The sequence below is a fragment of the Mobula birostris genome, chromosome 19 (genome assembly GCF_030028105.1).
Source record: "Mobula birostris isolate sMobBir1 chromosome 19, sMobBir1.hap1, whole genome shotgun sequence".
Taxonomy (NCBI): Eukaryota; Metazoa; Chordata; class Chondrichthyes; order Myliobatiformes; family Myliobatidae; genus Mobula; species Mobula birostris.
Window position 1 is genome coordinate 40,035,609 of NC_092388.1, and position 18,569 is coordinate 40,054,177.

The window sequence follows — 18,569 nt, forward strand, 5'->3', positions numbered from 1 at the left end:
TAGAGTGACTTCTATCAGGCACTTGAATACACCTCTCAAATGTGAGAGATGCATTCCTGATCTCCCAATCCACATTGCCACAGCCCTTGCACTGTATGTTTACCTGAACTGTACTTTCTCTGAAGCCGCAACACTACATTCTGCTTTCTGTTTGCTATTTACTATCTCAATGTACTTGTGTGTATGTACTTCTGTCCCATGAGTAGCAAAAGTTCTCACTGTATCTCGACTCATGTGACAAAATAATAGACCAATGTTTACTACAATTCTATCATAACCTCTCTATGTTCATGTGTATTTTTAATAAAAAGTATCCATTCTTGCCCCCTTACCTGCTTATCCTCTGCTCTCAGGAAACAGTGAACATGCATGCCAAGAACCATTTGTTTCCCTACGTTTTTGGATGTCTCACTATTGTCACACAATTAGAATAAACTGTAAATTGAATACTGCAAGAAAAGCCAAGGGCAACACAGTTCTGGATATCATAACCACAAACTAGCTTGGCTCGGTGGTATAATATTTTCAGTTTTGAAGGTAAGTAGGTTCAATAGCTGACATAAAGCTTGAACAAATAAATTTGCTTGACATTTGAATTTGCCCTCTGGGGAGTGTATTCCTGGAGGTGAGAGGTTCCTAAGGAGATAATAAACCAAGGGCATGTCCATTTGTTTATATGACATTGAGGGTACGTCCACACTACGCCGGTTAATTTTGAAAACAAAGCTTTTTCTCTTCGTTTTGCCCTCCTGTCCACACTGAGCCGGCGTTTTCAGCCCCCGAAAACGGAGATTTTCGAAAACACTCTCCAGAGTGAATAAATCTGAAAACGCTTAATATCCGACGTAGTGTGTACGGGGTATCCGGAGAGATTTAAAAACACTGTCATGACAACACCACAACAACGTTTTTTTCTGCTTCTGCTTGGTACTGCACAGGTTGTTATAACGCGCAGTCGGTGTGAACGGCGTGAGAGTTAAATTGTAAAGTGAGTTTTTTTGACTATTGTCATGACGTGCCAGAACAGATGTTCGCTGTTTTCTTGAACGCCACCACCTAACAATTTCAGAACAGACGGACGAGACTGAAGCCAGTTGACCCATAGCTTACTGAATAAATAAGTATACTCACTTCGCCCCGTTTTCTGTCCTTGCTTGTATGAAGGTGGTTTACCTATTTATGCAAGTACTTCTCTGACAATAGATGTGTCACAGCCTAATGTAACATTGTAGGGAAATACAAGATAACACTGATGCAGACATGTTTTATACATTTAACAAGGTGCTTTATTAATGGAACAGAGTTAATCAGTTTTTCAATGTTCGTCGTCAGCTGGGTCATACTGTCCGTGAACTCCCTGTCAGTTGCCTCCATACGCTCCGGTATTTGTTTTTTTTTAAGTTTTAAGTCCTCCTGTGTGAGAGCCAAGAGCAATTCCTTTAAAGTTTTTCTACTCTGTAACTGGACAAACGCGCACTAAGTATACCGTTTCCTCTTCACTTGTTGTCTGTGTGTCCTGCGCATACCCAGTAGGAGGAGATTCGCCCAAATATCCGCCTAATGTGGACGGAGATATTTTGAAAAACGCTTAGTGTGGACGCCTGTCGTTTTTACTCGAAACCGGCGTTTTCAAAATTATCCGGCGTAGTGTGGACATAGTGTAAATCTCCCAAGTACCCTTCAACAATGTCTTCTCCACTCTGCTGGTAAAGAATAACTCATGAAAGAGCAATAAACTCAGTCCTTACTATTTGCTAATCTGCTGTCCACGGATTCACAAACTTGCGTCAGTAAACATTGTAGTCTTCCCCTGTCACATCTATGTATTTGGGGGAGTTCTGCCTGATACTTCCCAGTAAAAGGACTGTAAGGCCAACCTTTCATTGATTCCTGACCAATAGACCGTAATCAGTAAGGATAGGTAGCAACACTCATGACTGTGTGGCCAGTTCTGCTCTAAATCCATCAATGTGTTTGCAAACGATGCAAAGTTGACCATATCTCAAGCAACAATGCAGGTAGTACAGGAAAGAGAGTTTAGTAACATGGTGTCATGAAAACAACCTTCCCTTCAATGTCAACAAAAACACAAGAGCTGGTAACCAACTTCGGGAAGGGAATGTTAATGTCTATCAGCTGTGCTGAGGGTGAGAGGGTTAACAGTCTCAAGTACCTAGGAGAGAACATCAGCAACAGCCTGTCCTGGTCCAACCACATGGCTGCCATGGCCAAGAAAACTCAGCAACCTTAAGAAATCTGGCTTGTCCACATCAGCTCTTACCAAATTTTACCAATACACCATCGAAAGCATGCTATCCGGATACATTACAGTCTGGTACTGCAACTGCTCTGCCAGAGATCTCCTGAAACTGCAAAAGTTGTGGACACAACTCAGCACACCATACAGAAACCATCAGCCCCTCCATCGACTCTATCTATACTTCTCGCTGTCTCAGCACAGCAGCCAGCATAATGAAAGACTCACCACCCCAGGCATTCTCTGGTCTCCCCTCTCCCATTAGGTAGAAGATACAAAAGCATGCAAGCAGGTACCACCAGGCTTAAGGTCAGCTTCTACCCTATTGTTATAATGATCCTAATAAAATAAGGTGGACTTCACATTCTACATCATTTGAAGGTTGCTGTGGAAACAAAGGAGATTTTCAGCAAGACCCCTCCCTTCCATCGCAGTAATCTTAAAGCCTGCAGAACTATGTTAATCATGTTAATACATTCATACACAAGAGGTCCTAAGTGGTTATCTTTATATTTTAGCAGGTTTCCATCACCTGCTAACAACGACTGTGCGTACAAAATACACTACACGGCAACGGAAAGCATAACATCCCAGGATCAAAACAACATGTAGTACTGGACTCGGAAATTTTAACATAACGTTGGATACTAACAAATTGCACGACGAGTCCCGCACAGTAATATTTGACAAGATGCGCAGAAATCTGAGAACAAGGAACAGCAATAAGACATCAGAAACTAAAACTGTAACGGACTGCAGCGATTATCACTAGAATTATAATCCACCCTAGTGCCAAAGGATGTATTGGTACACACTGCGTAATACTGAAAGTTATAAGACCGTAACGATGTGCAATTATAAAGCTGAAATGGCAACAACAAACGGCATTAGCAGACTTAGCCCGAGACGACTGCAGCTCCGCACGGCTCTACCGTCACACCATAGGGCTATCCTTCCACCAAACGCCAGAGACTGAGGCTGTCCTGACACCGACTGCCTGTCCCTGTGGGGGATCTCCTCGGTCTCGCTGGCCGTGCATCTTTACGAGGTCTCTCCCCGAGCGACTGCGGCAGCAGGCCGCAGGTTCCAACCCAAACTCCACCCCCCACCTCCTCCATCGCGAAGCCGCTCACCCGGCCGGCGCTGCAGACACCAGGCCCTGCGCTTGGTGGGAGACACAATAACGGAACGGAATGAAACTCGGACTGACCAGGGCAGCGCTCAAAGCCCTGCCACACCAACCGACACCTGTCCTTCCGGAAACCGCAGGGCCTGATGGGGGGCGTAGTTCCCGCTGAACTACAAGTCCCAGAATGCCCGGCGATAACTTCCACTCGTTTCGGTCCGCTGGAGCCAAGGAATGTGTGGTGTTAATGTGTCAGGACACAAAGTTAGGCAACCAATATTGGCAATATTAGGGTGTTGGGAGCACTGCAATCGTAAAGTCTTCAGATTGGGGTAGATGGAAAATGAATGGGCACATACCTTGCGTTGTTTAATGTGGAATATAATCCCAGTGTACCCTTTATGTCGCGTGAAGATCCAAGACATCTTCAAGGAGCGGTAGTTCTGAAAGGTGGCGTCCATTATTAAGGAACCTCATCATCCAGGACTTGTCCTCTTCTCATTGTTACCGTCTGGAAGGAGGCACAGAAGCCTTAAGGCACACACTCAGCCATTCAGCTTCTTCCCCTCTGCCATCGGATCTCTAAGTGGACATTGAGCACTACCTCGCTTCTATTATTTCTGTTTTTAGCACTATTTTTATTTAACTATTTATTATACATATATATGTTAATTAATTTATTTAAATTTTTCTGTACTTATCATGTATTGCATTATACTGCTGCCGCTAAAACAGATTTCTCGACATTTGCCGGTGATATTAAACATGATTCTGATTCTCATTCTGATTCCTCCATGGTTTTTCCCAATGCCTGTGGTGTATTTAAGCCTTAAAAAAGATCAGGATGAAGAATGATTGAAGATCAGTCGCACAGGAATTTCAAAAGATCCAGTGACAGGTCGTACCAGTGTTTCTGTTTATGTTCCAAAGTTCCAGGTGACTATATTGTAAAAGATTATCGGACAAAGTATCAGTATTCACGTCTGAGATGGTTGTTATTATTTTAGCCTTGGAATGGGTTGAAGAAATCGCCCTGATAATGTACTTCTGTGCTATGATTCATTCTCAGTCTTGGCATCTAATTAAAACAGGCATTTCAAATTGTAGGCCAGACATTTGTCTTGAGCTTGGACAAATCTGTTGAGGCTGCAGGGTCTGGGCTTGTGTATCCATTTCTTCTGGGTCCCTGCCCATGTTGTGGTTAAAGGATACAGGGTGGTTGTCATTCTTGCCAAGCAATCACTTAAAATTAAGGATATAAATGTAGTGGTGCCGTTGCATAAAGGGGAGGTGAAAGCCATATTTTTTTTGTAATTTATTTTTTTATTGAAGTTCATCATAAAACAAACATTTCCATAAGATGTATTTCAGATATTGTACATATATATCAAATAGTCATATATGCCACAAATCTCCACATACTGTAATATTTATCTGAGGTATACACTTATAGAAAAGAGGAAAGAAAGAACAAGCAAAAGGAGAAAACTATGTACAGGTATGGAGTGATCTTTTTTTTAAACAACATATTCATTGATTTGTGAGAATAAAATCAGACCTATGAGGTGTTATGTAGTTAAACCATTTTTCGCAGTATGAATCAAATTGTTCTAACTTATGATTAACAGATGCTGTTATCTTCTCCATTTTGTAAATGTCCATTATAATTTCCAGCCATGCATTTAAAGTTAAAAGTTTATTCAATCACTGGCCACAAAGTTGGGATAAGGAAAAGAAAGAAAGGCATTTATATAAAATTTAGAGGATGGTGGGAAGGCAACTCAGAAAAGGGTATAAAAAGAGGGAAAAGTTATACCTAAAACATTTGTGGATTGGACATACTAGACTGAATAATTCCTTGTTCAGAATTAATATGCATGATGCGGGCATTTGTAGGGAATGCAACATAAATCGTTTGAATTCAGTTCCTGTGCAGTGCAAAAGAAACATCTAATTGCTAAATTGAGGCAACACTCACAACACGCTGGAGGAACTCAGCAGGATGGGCAGCATCCGTGGAAACAATCAGTCAACGTTTCGGGCCAGAACCCTTCGTCAGGACCGAAGAGGGAAGGGGCAGAGGCGCTATAAAGAAGGTGGGGGGAGGGTAGGAAAAAGGCTTGACCTGCTGAGCTCCTCCAGCGTGTTGTGAGTGTTGCTTTGACCCCAGCGTCTAAAGAGCATTTTGTGTTTATAATTGCTAAATTGATATCTTTGGGACAGGCACAGTTTAACATGGAAAGTCCGTTAGCATATCACTGCCACTGTAATGTATATAAGTGCGTATTTAACTTCCTGAAATCTGTTAGACCTTTTAATAATATTTGAGCTTTTTGGGGGGGGCAGGGAGTTTAGCAGGTATACTTCCTGTCTCTTTGTTCCACACTCCAATCAGTAGGTGGCGGTAATGCACCTTATGTTGATCTGCCAACCACCAGTAAACTTACAAGAAGAAGGACTGTGTCTGTGCCAAGCTTTTGCACCAACAGTTCACCTTACATGACGTATGAGAGTTGCTCAGCTTCAAGCTGCCCCTCATGCAGTCTCTGTAGGATCCTCCACTATAAGACAAGCAAATCCAAATGAAAAGGCAGGAATCAGAACGTTGAATGTCCTTTTCCTATCAACCAATGCTGCTTGACCCAGTTGAGTTCCTACAGCATACGCAGTCTCTTGAGCTTCCAAATCAATGAGCCCCTCTCCCAAGTCAACGCACCCTTTACTGAAGCTTCACGCAACAGACACACACAACCGTGGTGTACAAAGGTAAATCTCGTCAAGAAGAAAAGAAAAGTTACTAAAAGGTTCAGAGAGCTCGGTAATGTTAGAGATCTAGAAGATTATAAGGCTAACAGGAAGGAGCTTAGGGAGGAAATTAGGAGAGCCGGAAGGGGCCATGAGAAGGCCTTGGCGGGCAGGATTAAGGAAAACCCCAACGCCTTCTACAAGTATATGAAGAGCAAGAGGATAAGACATGAAAGAATAGGACCTATCAAGTGTGACAGTAGGAAAGTGTGTATGGAACCGGAGGAAATAGCAGAGGTACTTAATGAATACTTTATTTCAGTATTCACTATGGAAAGGGATCTTGGTGATTGTAGTGATGACTTGCAGCGGACTGAAAAGCTTGAGCATGTAGATATTAGGAAAGGATGTGCTGGAGCTTTTGGAAAATATTAAGTTGGAAAAGTCGCCAGGACCGGATGAGATGTACCCCAGGCTACTGTGGAAGGCGAGAGAGGAGATTGCTGAGCCTCTGGCGATGATCTTTGCATCATCAATGGGGATAGGAGAGATTCCAGAGGATTGGAGGGTCATGGATGTTGTTCCCTTATTCAAGAAAGGGAGTAGAGATAGCCGAGGAAGTTATAGACCAGTGTGAGTCTTACTTCAGTGGTTGGTAAGCTGATGGAGAAGATCCTGAGAGGCAGAATTTATGAACATTTGGAGTGGTATAATATGATTAGGAATGGTCAGCATGGCTTTGTCAAGGGCAGGTTATGCCTTACGAGCTTGATTGAATTTTTTGAGAATGTGACTAAACACATTGATGAAGGAAGAGCAGTAGATGTAGTGTATATGGATTTCAGCAAGGCATTTGATAAGGTACCCCATGCAAGGCTTATTGAAAAAGTAAGGAGGCATGGGATCCAAGGGAACATTGCTTTGTGGATCCAGAACTGGCTTGCCCACAGAAGGCAAAGAGTGTTTGTAGATGGGTCATATTCTGCATGGAGGTCGGTGACCAGTGGTGTGCCTGAGGGATCTGTTCTGGTACCCTTACTCTTCATGATTTTTATAAATGACCTGGATGAGGAAGTGGAGGGATGGGTTAGTAAGTTTGCTGATGACACAAAGGTTGGGGGTGTTGTGGATAGTGTGGAGGGCTGTCAGAGGTTGCAGCGGGACATTGATGGGATGCAAAACTGGGCTGAGAAGTGGCAGATGGCATTCAACCCAGATAAGTTTTGCTAGGTCAAATATGATGGCAAAATATAGTATTAATGGTAAGACTCTTGGCAGTGTGGAGGATCAGAGGGATCTTGGGGTCCGAGTCCATAGGACGCTCAAAGCAACTGTGCAGGTTGACTCTGTGGTTAAGAAGGCATACGGTGTATTGGCCTTCATCAATTGTGGAATTGAATTTAGGAGCTGAGAAGTAATGTTGCAGCTATATAGGACCCTGGTCAGACCGCACTTGGAGTCCTGTGCTCAGTTCTGGTTGCCTCACTACAGGAAGGATGTGGAAGCCATAGAAAGGGTGCAAAGGAGATTTACAAGGATGTTGCCTGGATTAGGGAGCATGCCTTATGAGAATAGGTTGAGTGAACTCGGACTTTTCTCTTTGGAGTGACAGAGGATGAGAGGTGACCTGATAGAGGTGTATAAGATGATGAGAGGCATTAATCGTGTGGATAGTCAGAGGCTTTTTCCAGGGCTGAAATGGCTGTCACAAGAGGGCACAGGTTTAAGGTGCTTGGGAGTAGGTACAGAGGAGATGTCAGGTGTAATTTTTTTACGCAGAGAGTGGTGAGTGCGTGGAATGGGCTGCCGACAATGGATACGATAGAGTCTTTTCAGAGACTTTTGGATAGGTACATGGAGCTTAGAAAAATAGAGGTCTATGGGTAACCCTAATCATTTCTAAGGTAGGGACATGTTTGGCACAACTTCGTGGGCCGAAGGACCTGTATTGTGCTGTAGTTTTTCTATGTTTCCATGTAAAATGCTGAAGGAACTCATGCAAGTCATGGAAATGAATACATAGTCAATGTTTTGGATGCCCTTCATCAGGATTGGAAAGGAAAAGGGAAGAGGCGAGAATAAGAGGGTGATTTGATGGAAGCTCAGGACAAGAAAGGAAGGAGGAAGAAGCCTTTCTGCCCCCGCCCCCCTTTTTAATCCTGATGAAAGGTGTCAGCCCAAAAAAATGACTGTTTATTCATTTCCATAGATGCTGCCTGACTTGATAAGTTCGTCCAGCAATTTGTGTTGTTCTGGATTTTCAGCAGCTGCAGAATCCCTTGTGTTTGTGAGGCTTGGTGGGATCCTGGCCTGAGCAGGCCATGCCATTTGCATGCTTAATAACGTATTCTAAAAGTGACCTCCACCCCCATTTCAAGCTCTTTCCTCAGGAGAGTATACCTGTTGGTCAAATGAAAAGATTCGTCTTCCTTGAAAAAAGTTCAACATCCCCACTGACTCTTGGTATACATGGGAGATGATAATTCAACATGGAGAAGGGAGCATTTGGGATAGCACTGAGCACACACCTCTCATGAAAGGAAACCCCTCTTCCTCAGTCTTCAAGCACACACCATCTCGAACCCACAGAACTGAAGTGGAACTCATCAAGTCAAGCCAACTCTTGATTCCAAGGGACTGCCTAAGAATACGTAATGTGAAAATTTGTAGAGGAAAATCTAAACATCAAAGGGATTAAAACAGTTGGTGCATGTTCAGGGAAACATGAAGCTGTTGCCTGGGAAATAAGTACCTTTGCATTAACATTTTTGTATTCTACTTTATTTTAAGCTATGTTTAAATAGAATTTAAAGCCCAGAATCAAACCAGTGGTTAGATTGAACCAGGCATATGTTTATGTTTTAAGTAGACCTCAGCTCACTTTGTCAGCAAATCTGTCTATTCCTTCATCCTTTGCATTTTTATCCAACCTCCTTTCAAAGGCATCCAAATGTGTGATTCACTTGGAATACACATTGTTGTAGGTTATTCATTCTAAATACTGAGTTAATAGATTTTTATCAAGAATCCCATGGTAATAATATATGGTCAATGCCTCAGATATAAGAGCAGAATTAGGCCATTTGGCCTATTGAGTCTGCCCCACCATTTCATCATGGCTGATCCAATTTTCCTCTCAGCTCCAATCTCCTGCCTTCTCCCCATATCCCTTCATGCCCTGACCAATAAATAATCTGTCACCCTCTGCCTTAAATATACATAAAGGCTTGGCCTCCACAGATGCCCGTGTCAAAGAATTCCACAGTTTCACCACTCTCTGGCTAAAGAAATTCCTCCTCCTCTCTGTTCTCAAAGGTCACCCCTCTATTCTGAGGCTGGGTCCTTTGGTCTTAGACTCTCCCACCAAAGGAAACGTCCTCTCCACATCCACTCTATCAAGGCCCTTCACCATTCAATAGGTTTCAATGAGGTTACACCTCATTCTTCTGAATTCTATTGAATACAGGCCCAGAGCCATCAAACGTTCTTCATATGACAAGCCATTGAATCCTAAAATAATTTTTGTCAATCTCTTTTGAACCCTCTCCAGTTTCTGCACGTACTTTCTAAGATAAGGGGTCCAAAACTGAGCACAATACTCCAAGTGAGGCATCACCAGTGCTTTGTAAAGTTTCAACATTACATCCTTGCTCTTATACTAAGACTAAGGAGCTGGTGGTAGACCAGAGGAGGGCTAAGGCACCGGTGACCCCTGTTTCCATCCAGGGGGTCAGTGTGGACATGGTGGAGGATTACAAATACCTGGGGATACGAATTGACAATAAACTGGACTGGTCAAAGAACACTGAGGCTGTCTACAAGAAGGTTTAGAGCCATCTCTATTTCCTGAGGAGACTGAGGTCCTTTAACATCTGGCGGACGATGCTGAGATGTTCTACGAGTCTGTGGTGGCCAGTGCTGTCATGTTTGCTGTTGTGTGCTGGGGCAGCAGGCTGAGGGTAGCAGACACCAACAGAATCAATAAATTCATTTGTAATGCCAGTGATGTTGTGGGGATGGAACTGGACTCTCTGACGGTGGTGTCTGAAAAGAGATGCTGTCCAAGTTGCATGCCATCTTGGACAATGTCTCCCATCCACTACATAATGGACTGGTTCCTTTGCACCTCCGTTTTCTTGTATTTTAACTTCATTTAGAAAATAATCAGCCCTTTCATTTCTTCTACCAAAGTGCATGACCATACACTTCCTGACACTATTCCATCTGCCTTTTCTTTGTCTATTGTCTTAATCTGTAGCCTGTAGGGGAACTTTCTGTAGCCTCTCTACTTACTCAAAACTACCTGCTCCTTGACCTATCTTCATATCATCTGCAAACTTTGCAACAAAGCCATCAATTCCAACATCCAAATCATTGACATATAACGTAAAAAGCATCGGTCCCAACGCAGACCCCCGTGGAGCACCACTAATCACCAGCAGCCAATTAGAAAAGGCTCCCTTTATTCCCACTGTATTCCTTATGCCAGTTAACCTGCTTTATCTATGCTAAAATCTTTCCTGTAATAACATGGATTTGTAGCTTGTTAACCAGCCTCATGTGTCTTCCAAAGATTCAAACCTTTATCCAACATCCCACTGATAATTAGGTAGAGTTTTGACTGAAGTGACTGATTTCAGGTACTGGTTGTCCTGGGAAATAAGAAGAGTAAGTAACAATGAGCTCAACACTCCATGGTCCTTTTCTGATTTGAGCTACTGTTGGAATGGGGCTTTAACCCAAAATCTTTTGACTTTCAAATAAATAAACAGAATCGGAGCTGCGGGAAATGCAGCCTCAATCCTGTCCACCACTCTATAAGATCAAGCCAGATTTTTATGTCCAATAAAATGCTTAATTCACTGTAATCCAAGAATTTATCTGTCTTGACCAAGAATATCCTTAATGATTTACCATTGACACTCTCTTTGGTGCAGCTTTCTAAAGATTAAGGAAGTCTTCCTCATCCTGAGAGTTCCAATTTTTAGAGTCTTCCATCAGGGGGAGACATCTTCACACTATCTCTACTGCTTTAATGAAATCACCTTTCATTTAGCCAAAGCTGCCCTGCCATATCATAGGACAACCCCTTTACCTCAACAATGATTAATTGAATCCTCAGTGTGCTGCCGTACTTCTTTGCGAAATGACGAGACAGAAGCTGCAGGGGAACCTGGCTATGGATTCACACTTCCAGTTACTACAAGACAATCTTACACTAATACTCCATCCCCCATTCAGTGAAGACCAACATTGCATTTGCCTTCCAATTATCTACTGCATCAGGGAGCTAGCTTTAGATTTCTTTTAATGAGCATCCTGGGTCTTTCTGAACTCAGCCATGGATGGACCCAAGCCCAACTGCAAAGGGAGGAGGTTTGGACATAGGGCTAGCAACTCCATCCTGTTAAAACATAGAGCTACAGAAACGCCAACATGATCTCCAAAACCCTCTGTCCTGGGAGAGGAAGGATCTCAGAAGATGACTTACACCTAAGGACAACTTCACCAGGACAGAGGACTCTGGCGAGTTGCTGTTGGGGGCCTATGCCCCAGGAGGGGTGATGGGCTTAGCCAAGTAAGTAAATAGGTCTTATTGAGCAATGGCATTTAATAGTTTCACATCAATTAAATAATACCTCCTCCTCTTGGAGATATCTCATAGCAGATTTGAAATATGGAAGAAAATGTCGAAATCAAATGGGTCAAGGATAATGGAAGCAGACAGATCAATTGTCTTTGTTCCCATCACGTGCTTGTAGATGGAGGCTGCCATTTTATGGAGCTGTTTTACATCTTCCATTTTGTGTGTTAGTTGCTTGGCTTGATCAGTGTCTTAAAGAAGACAAAAAGATGCTTCAGGTAGTCTGGTGGACTAGAGTCATTTCCAAATAAGAAGTTATTTGTGAGATGTTCTTTGGTTGGATATAACATACAGGATTTTGATTGTTGGAGTCAGTATCTGTTTTGCATGAATCAAGCTCTTTGCTGATTGGCACATAGAGCTATGAATTACCGATTGTCACTTGCTGGAAAGAGGCATTAATGGATGCTAGCCTGGAGCAGAGCCAATAAAAAGGTGCTAAAGGTCAGCCACATGACCTTCAGCCAATGACACTGGAATGCTACATTTCAATTGATAAGAAATTAATATAAAAGTGGATACTTAGATTGTGCTAGGAGAAATAACTCTGGAGAAACATCATTGCAAGGAAAACCCTCATGCCAGGAGATGGGAGAAGAAAGGATCAATCAGATCCTTTCTGGTTTATAAATTGGGAAAATGCTCTGAGTGAGTATAGGTACAGAAGGAACTGTAGAATTCATGTTCTAAGTTGTTGGCCTAGGGTCAACATAGTTAATGTACGTTGTTGTTTGTGCAGAGACAATAAAGTGCGAGCTTCAATTAATTACGAGTTGAGTAGTGAGTTTCCAAACCTAGTTCTGTTGATGAACAGTCAATATTGCCCATGCACAATATTACCTATGTTCGTGGCTCAGTCTACAAGCAATGTCAAGGCATTGCTGATGGGGCTTAGGGAGTAGAACATGGAGGAATTTGCAAAATTTCTTCCTCAGCCTTTCCTGATGGGAGGTGGCAATTTTTCCACATCCTTTCTGAACTAGCAGAGGTGAATTTGGAAACTCCAGAGAATTTATTGGTATCAGTCCCTTTCCTTTCCTCAGTTACCTGCTACCTACCCTCTGGAGCAAACTAGCAAACCATTCATTTGCAGCAGCATCTTTTCAGTGAGCTGTCAATAGGCTGTATGTGCCATCAGTTCCAGGAATGTCTGCAACCCAAGAATGCAGCCAGGAATGTACAGCTAAGTTTGCGGTTCATTCTGAGCATTCCATACATGGTGATGTTTTGATCTCAGTCACATTGTTGAGTTCTTGTGCTTGATGGAACCCAGGCTTCCTCATTGGAAAATGAGTGACCAATACCCGGTTTCTGACAGATGACAGCAATCAAATCAAGAACAACATTCATTGAAGTCTGTCAACAGTTAGTCAACACTTCATAATAGTCGTGGACCATGTAAGCAAGGGGCACGTAAGGAGAAAGTAGAAATTAAAATCCACGCTGAAGAAATAACCTCGAAAATAGAGAGAATGAAGGCAATTGGAAAAGGGGCACGGTGACTGGAACCTAAGTGTCAGATAGTGAACAGATCCAGATGCCAACTGGAAATTTGGAATGGAATGCTACCTGCCAGCACTTCCACAATATTAAATTTAAGTTAAATATTAAAGTTTAATATCAAAGCTTAAAATCAAGATTACATTTATTAATAAAGTTTAATAGTAAAGTTCCACCATGTTAAATTTAGGATGAGGGAAAAACACCATCCAACTCATGGGGAGAGGTAAATCCCAAGCCATCCTGCCAAGTGTCTTCTTACAATGTCTTCATGGAAGCGATGACAGGTGATTGCCTGAAGTGATGAAAGTTTCAAAACAAATCAAACTCTTTAACAACTTGGCATCGAGCCTGACATTTTCTTTTTTATTTGGCCCCTTTTGCTTCTCTCACGGTTGTGTATAATCGTATTGACACACTTTCACAGCTGCCACTTATCCCCAGGTATCAACTGTTCATGTCAGCATTGACAAATGAATACCCAGAGCTCATGTGGCTTCATGATTTTTAAAGATATCTAATTAAGATAATGACTATTTTGCAATTACCTCAGTAAAATAACAATTTGTTTGCCATGACAAATCTCAGATTTTTTTTACCTTTAAACTGGATGACTAATACTGTAACCAAAACTACACCAAAGTAAACAATATGATCCAATGCTGCTGTTTGGTGGTACAGAAATTAGAGCAGCATTATTTTGTAAGTTTATTGTGAATATTGTATACATTTTTGAGACTTTTCATGAGTTGCAAAGATGCAAAAGGATGTTTATTGAACTGTTGGATCATATGTTACAATAGGAATGTTGATTTGAACTGACAGTGTAGCAGTTCAAACTGTGATTCACTGGCCAGAGGGCATATCAATACAAAAGAGGCTAAGCAGGTCAAGTAAAGTCCAGTTAATTTTACAAATTAGAATAAAGAGTTGATAGATAATAAATGAAGGAGCCTACTGATTTGTTACTTCTCTGTAATAGGTGACTCTGTAATTAGAAAAAGAAATGCACTGTGGGTACAGCTAAGGAACTGCAAGGGTAAAAATACCCTGATGGGAGTTATATACAGACCCCCAGACAAAAGTAAAGATGTGGACTTCAAATTACAAATGGAGTTAGAAAATGTATGTTAAAAGGGCAATGTTACAATAGTCACAGGGGATTTCAATATGCAGGTAGATTGGGAAAAACAGATTGGTTCTGCATCCCAAGTGGGGGAATTTCTAGAATGTCATTCGAGATGGCTGTTTAGAGCAGCTCATGGTTGAGTCCACTTGGGGATCAGCTATTCTGGATTGGGTGTTGTACAATGAACCATAATTGATTAGAGAGCTTAAGGTAAAGGAACTCTTAGGGGAAGTGATCATAATATGATATAATTTACCCTGCAATTTGAGAGGGAGAAGCCAAAGTCAGATGTATCAGCATTACAGTAAAAGGAATTATAAAGGCATGAGAGAGGAGCTGGCCAAAATTGGTTGGAAGGGAACATTAGCCAGGATAATGACAGAGCAGCAAAGGCTGGAATTTCTGGGAGCAATTCAGAAGTTGCAGGATATATACATCCCAAAGAAGAAAAAGTATCCTAAAGGCAGGATGACACAACTGTGGTTGACAAGAGAAATCAAAGCCAGCATAAAAGACAAAAGATGGTATATAATAGAGCAAAAATTATTGGAAAGCTAGAGGATTGGGGAGCTCTTAAAAACCAACAGAATGCAACTAAAGAAGTCATAAAGAAGCAAAAGATGGAATATGAAAGTAAGCGAGCTAATAATTTTGAAGAGGATATAAAAGGTTTCTTCAGATATACAAAGTGTAAATGAGAGGTGAGAGTAGACCACTGGAAAATTATGTTGGAGAGGTAATAATGGGGAACAAAGATATGGCGGAAGAACTGAATAAGTATTTTGCATCACTCTTCACTGTAGAAGACACTAGCAGTATGCCGGAAGTTTGAGAGTGTCAGGGACTAGGGAGAAGATTCTTGAGAACTTGAAAGGTCTTAAGATAGATAAGTCATCTGAACCAGATGGTCTATGCCACAGGGTTCTGAAAGAAGTGGCTGAAGAGATTGTGGAGGCATTAGTAATTATCTTTCAAGAATCAATTGATTCCGGCATGGTTCTGGAGGAATGGAAAATTGCAAATAACATTCCACTCTTCAAGGAGGGAGAGTGGCAGAAGAAAGGAAATTATAGGCCACTTCGTCTGACCTCAGTTGTTGGGAAGATATTGGAGTTGATTCTTAAGGATGTGGTTTTGGGATACTTAAAGGCACATGATAAAATAGTCAGCATGGTTTCCTTAAGAGAAAATCTTGCATGACAAATCTTTGGGAATTCTTTGAATAAATAACAAGCAGGATAGACAAAAGAGAATTGGATGTTGTGTACTTGGATTTTCAGAAGATCTTTGGCAAGGTGCCATGCATGAAGCTGCTTAACAAGTTAAGAGCCCTTGGTATTACAGGAAAGGTACCAGCATGGATAAAACATTGGCTGATTGGCAGGAGGCAAAGAGTGGCACTAAATTTTGATTGGTTGCCAGTGACAGGTGGGGTTTTACATGAGTCTGTGTTGGGACTGTTTCTTTTTACGTTATATGTCAATGAATTTGGATGATGGAATTCATTGCCTTTAGCCAAGTACGTGGATGGCATGAAGATAGGTGAAGGGGCAGATAGTTTTGATGAAGCAGAGAGGCTACAGAAGGACTTAGATAGATCTGGAGAATGGGCAAAGAAGTGGCAGATAGAATACAGTGTCGGGAAGTGAACGGCCATGCGCTCTGTTAGAAGAAATAAATGCATAGTTTATTTTCTAAGTGGGGAGAAAATTCAAAAATCTTGAGTTGCAAAGAGAGTTGGGAGTCCTCATGCAGGTTTCCCTAAAAGTTAATTTGCAGGTTGAGTTGGTGGTGAGGAAGGCAATTGCAATGTTAGCATTTATTTTGAAAGGGCTAGAATATAAAAGCAAGTATGTAATGTTGAGGCTTTATAAAGCACTGGTGAGGCCTCATTTATAGTATTGTGGGCAGTTTCAGGCCCCCTATCCAAGTAAGGATGTGCTCACATTGGAGAGGGTTCAAAGAAGGTTCATGAATATGTTTCTAGGATTGAAAGGCTTGTCATGTGAGGAGCATTTAATAGCTCTGGCCTCTACTCACCGGAATTCATTAGAATGAAGAGGATCTTATTGAAACCTATTGAATGTTGAAAGGCCTTGACAGAATGGATGTGGAGAGGACGTTTCCTATGGTAGAGGAGTCTAAGACTAGAGGACACAGCCTCAGAATAGAGGGATGTCCATTTAGGACAGAGACGGGGAGGAATTTCTTTAGCCAGAGAGTGGAGAATCTGTGGCATTTGTTGCCACAGGCAGCTGTGGAGGCCCAGTCATTGGTTATACTTAAGGGAGAGGTTGATAGGTTATTGATTAGTTAGGGCATGAAAGGATACAGGGAGAAGGCAGGATATTGGAACTGAGAGGGACAATGGATCAGCCATGATGAAATGGTGGAGCAGATTCAATTGACCAAATGGCCTAATTCTGCTCCTATATCTTATGTTCTTAAAACTCTTGAGTAGGCTATAGAATAAAGGAAATATTTAAATAGATGCTGAATTGCTGAAAGCACTTTGCTAAGACCATGTGAATCCGACCACGGTTTACTCTATCCCTCCCCACTTCCTGGAGAGTGGGCAAAGTGGGGACACTGCCAACTTAATGTTATAAAGTTTCACAGGCGTTCTAAAAACACTACTACCAAATGTTTGTATTGTAGGAACAGATTATTATATGGGATTCTTCCCATCCTAAGCAGTAAGTTTGGATTTTCTCTTAATAGACACTATATTCAGATCTCTGAATGGGATCTTAACTAATCCTCTTTTGATAGAGCTATAATTTGAGTTCCAGATAATCTGGGAAAATCACTTCAGCTGCCATTTAATTACATCATGGCTGATCCACGATTTTCTCCATTTACTTGCCTTTCTTTCAGATCCTTTAACATCCTTTCCTAAACAGAATATATTGACTTTTCGTAAATGCTCCCTGTATCCTCCTCTCTTTTGGGTGAACATTGCATGCATATTAGATTTTGTAAAACATTGAATGACCGTCTGTCAGGTCAATGACAACTTAACTCTTTCTGAAACTCGCAGCATGTGAAGTCTGTTAATGTCTGTAGAACGTTTGCTGATAGCCAGATTCCTTCTTGTGGTTATTGTTTATCTGTAAAATTTAATGTACTTTGAAAGCCCAGGGAATATAGTGTGTCCGGACATGAGCGAACAAAATAAAAACAACTAAGCATTAAAATGCTAATGTCTGTCTGGATTCGGGCTTTATTATTAAGTGTAAGCTTTAAACCTGAAGAATGTTGAGTCCAGACGTAAAGGAATAAGAACAACAGATCAAAGAGTTTGTCTGTCTCTTGATGACTGTGTTTGTGAACCTTGTGTATATATTGACCTGCTTTTTGAGATTTATTTTGGACTTCAGTCGGGGCCAGAAATTGTGGTCGATGCCAAGAATCCAGGGGTAGTTTCCCAAGCAAGTCAGAAATCAGAGTTCCCCAGCAGCAGCAACAATCAAGTGTTGACTAAGAATCATGAAGTCAACAACCTGAGTGACTTGCTCTGTAGTATGTTGTGTGGTTTATTGGTGTTGCTTGTTTTATGATAATCAATTCAGTTTAACTTACTTCGTTCTGCTTGTATGCTTATTACCATATTTCCTGGACACTCAAATTGTTGGGTCTGATTAATCCAGTGAATTAATATAGTGAAGAAAATTGCACATTTCCATTACTTGTTTCTCATTTAAAATATACAAATTGCATTCTTTTCGAGTACGTCTTTGCCATGACTGCAACATTTAATACTACAGAATGGTTTTAAAGAGTGCGGACACATATTTTATTCTCATTTTTTTGTGTACTTTCACTATTTTATTGCTGTGTGCCGGCATGTATTAATTGCATTAATAGAAGCGATTGCAAAGGTTTTGATAAAATATGTACATTTTTTATTCCAGGTATTTTTATACTACAATTTTCAACGTTTTGTTGCTACAAAGTAATAATTAATTACTCCAGTATGGCAAAAACATAACAATCCTTCACTCTAGAGGATATTTGATTATTAAAAAACTGAACTGTTCTATATCTATTTCTTGGTAAATCCACATTATCAGTAAAAAAATTAAGGCAAATATTCTTTTCTTAATTCCAAGTAAAGAGATAATGAGATTAATATTGTAAACTCTTTTACACAGATGCTCCAAAATAT

The 18,569-nt window shown here is 41.2% G+C and overlaps 1 protein-coding gene across 2 annotated transcripts in view; it reads right to left on the reverse strand.

The window, feature by feature from the left end:
* Positions 1-3,530, reverse strand: part of exoc3 (exocyst complex component 3) — a 34,693-nt gene extending 31,163 nt beyond the window's left edge. The window contains exon 1 of one of the 2 annotated variants that reach the window (XM_072283472.1): positions 3,468-3,530. The gene's annotated coding sequence lies outside the window, so the exon portion shown is untranslated. Of the gene's footprint in view, positions 1-3,390 lie in introns of both variants that reach the window. The other variant, XM_072283471.1, reaches the window with a different exon arrangement.
* Positions 3,531-18,569: the final 15,039 nt, after the last annotated feature.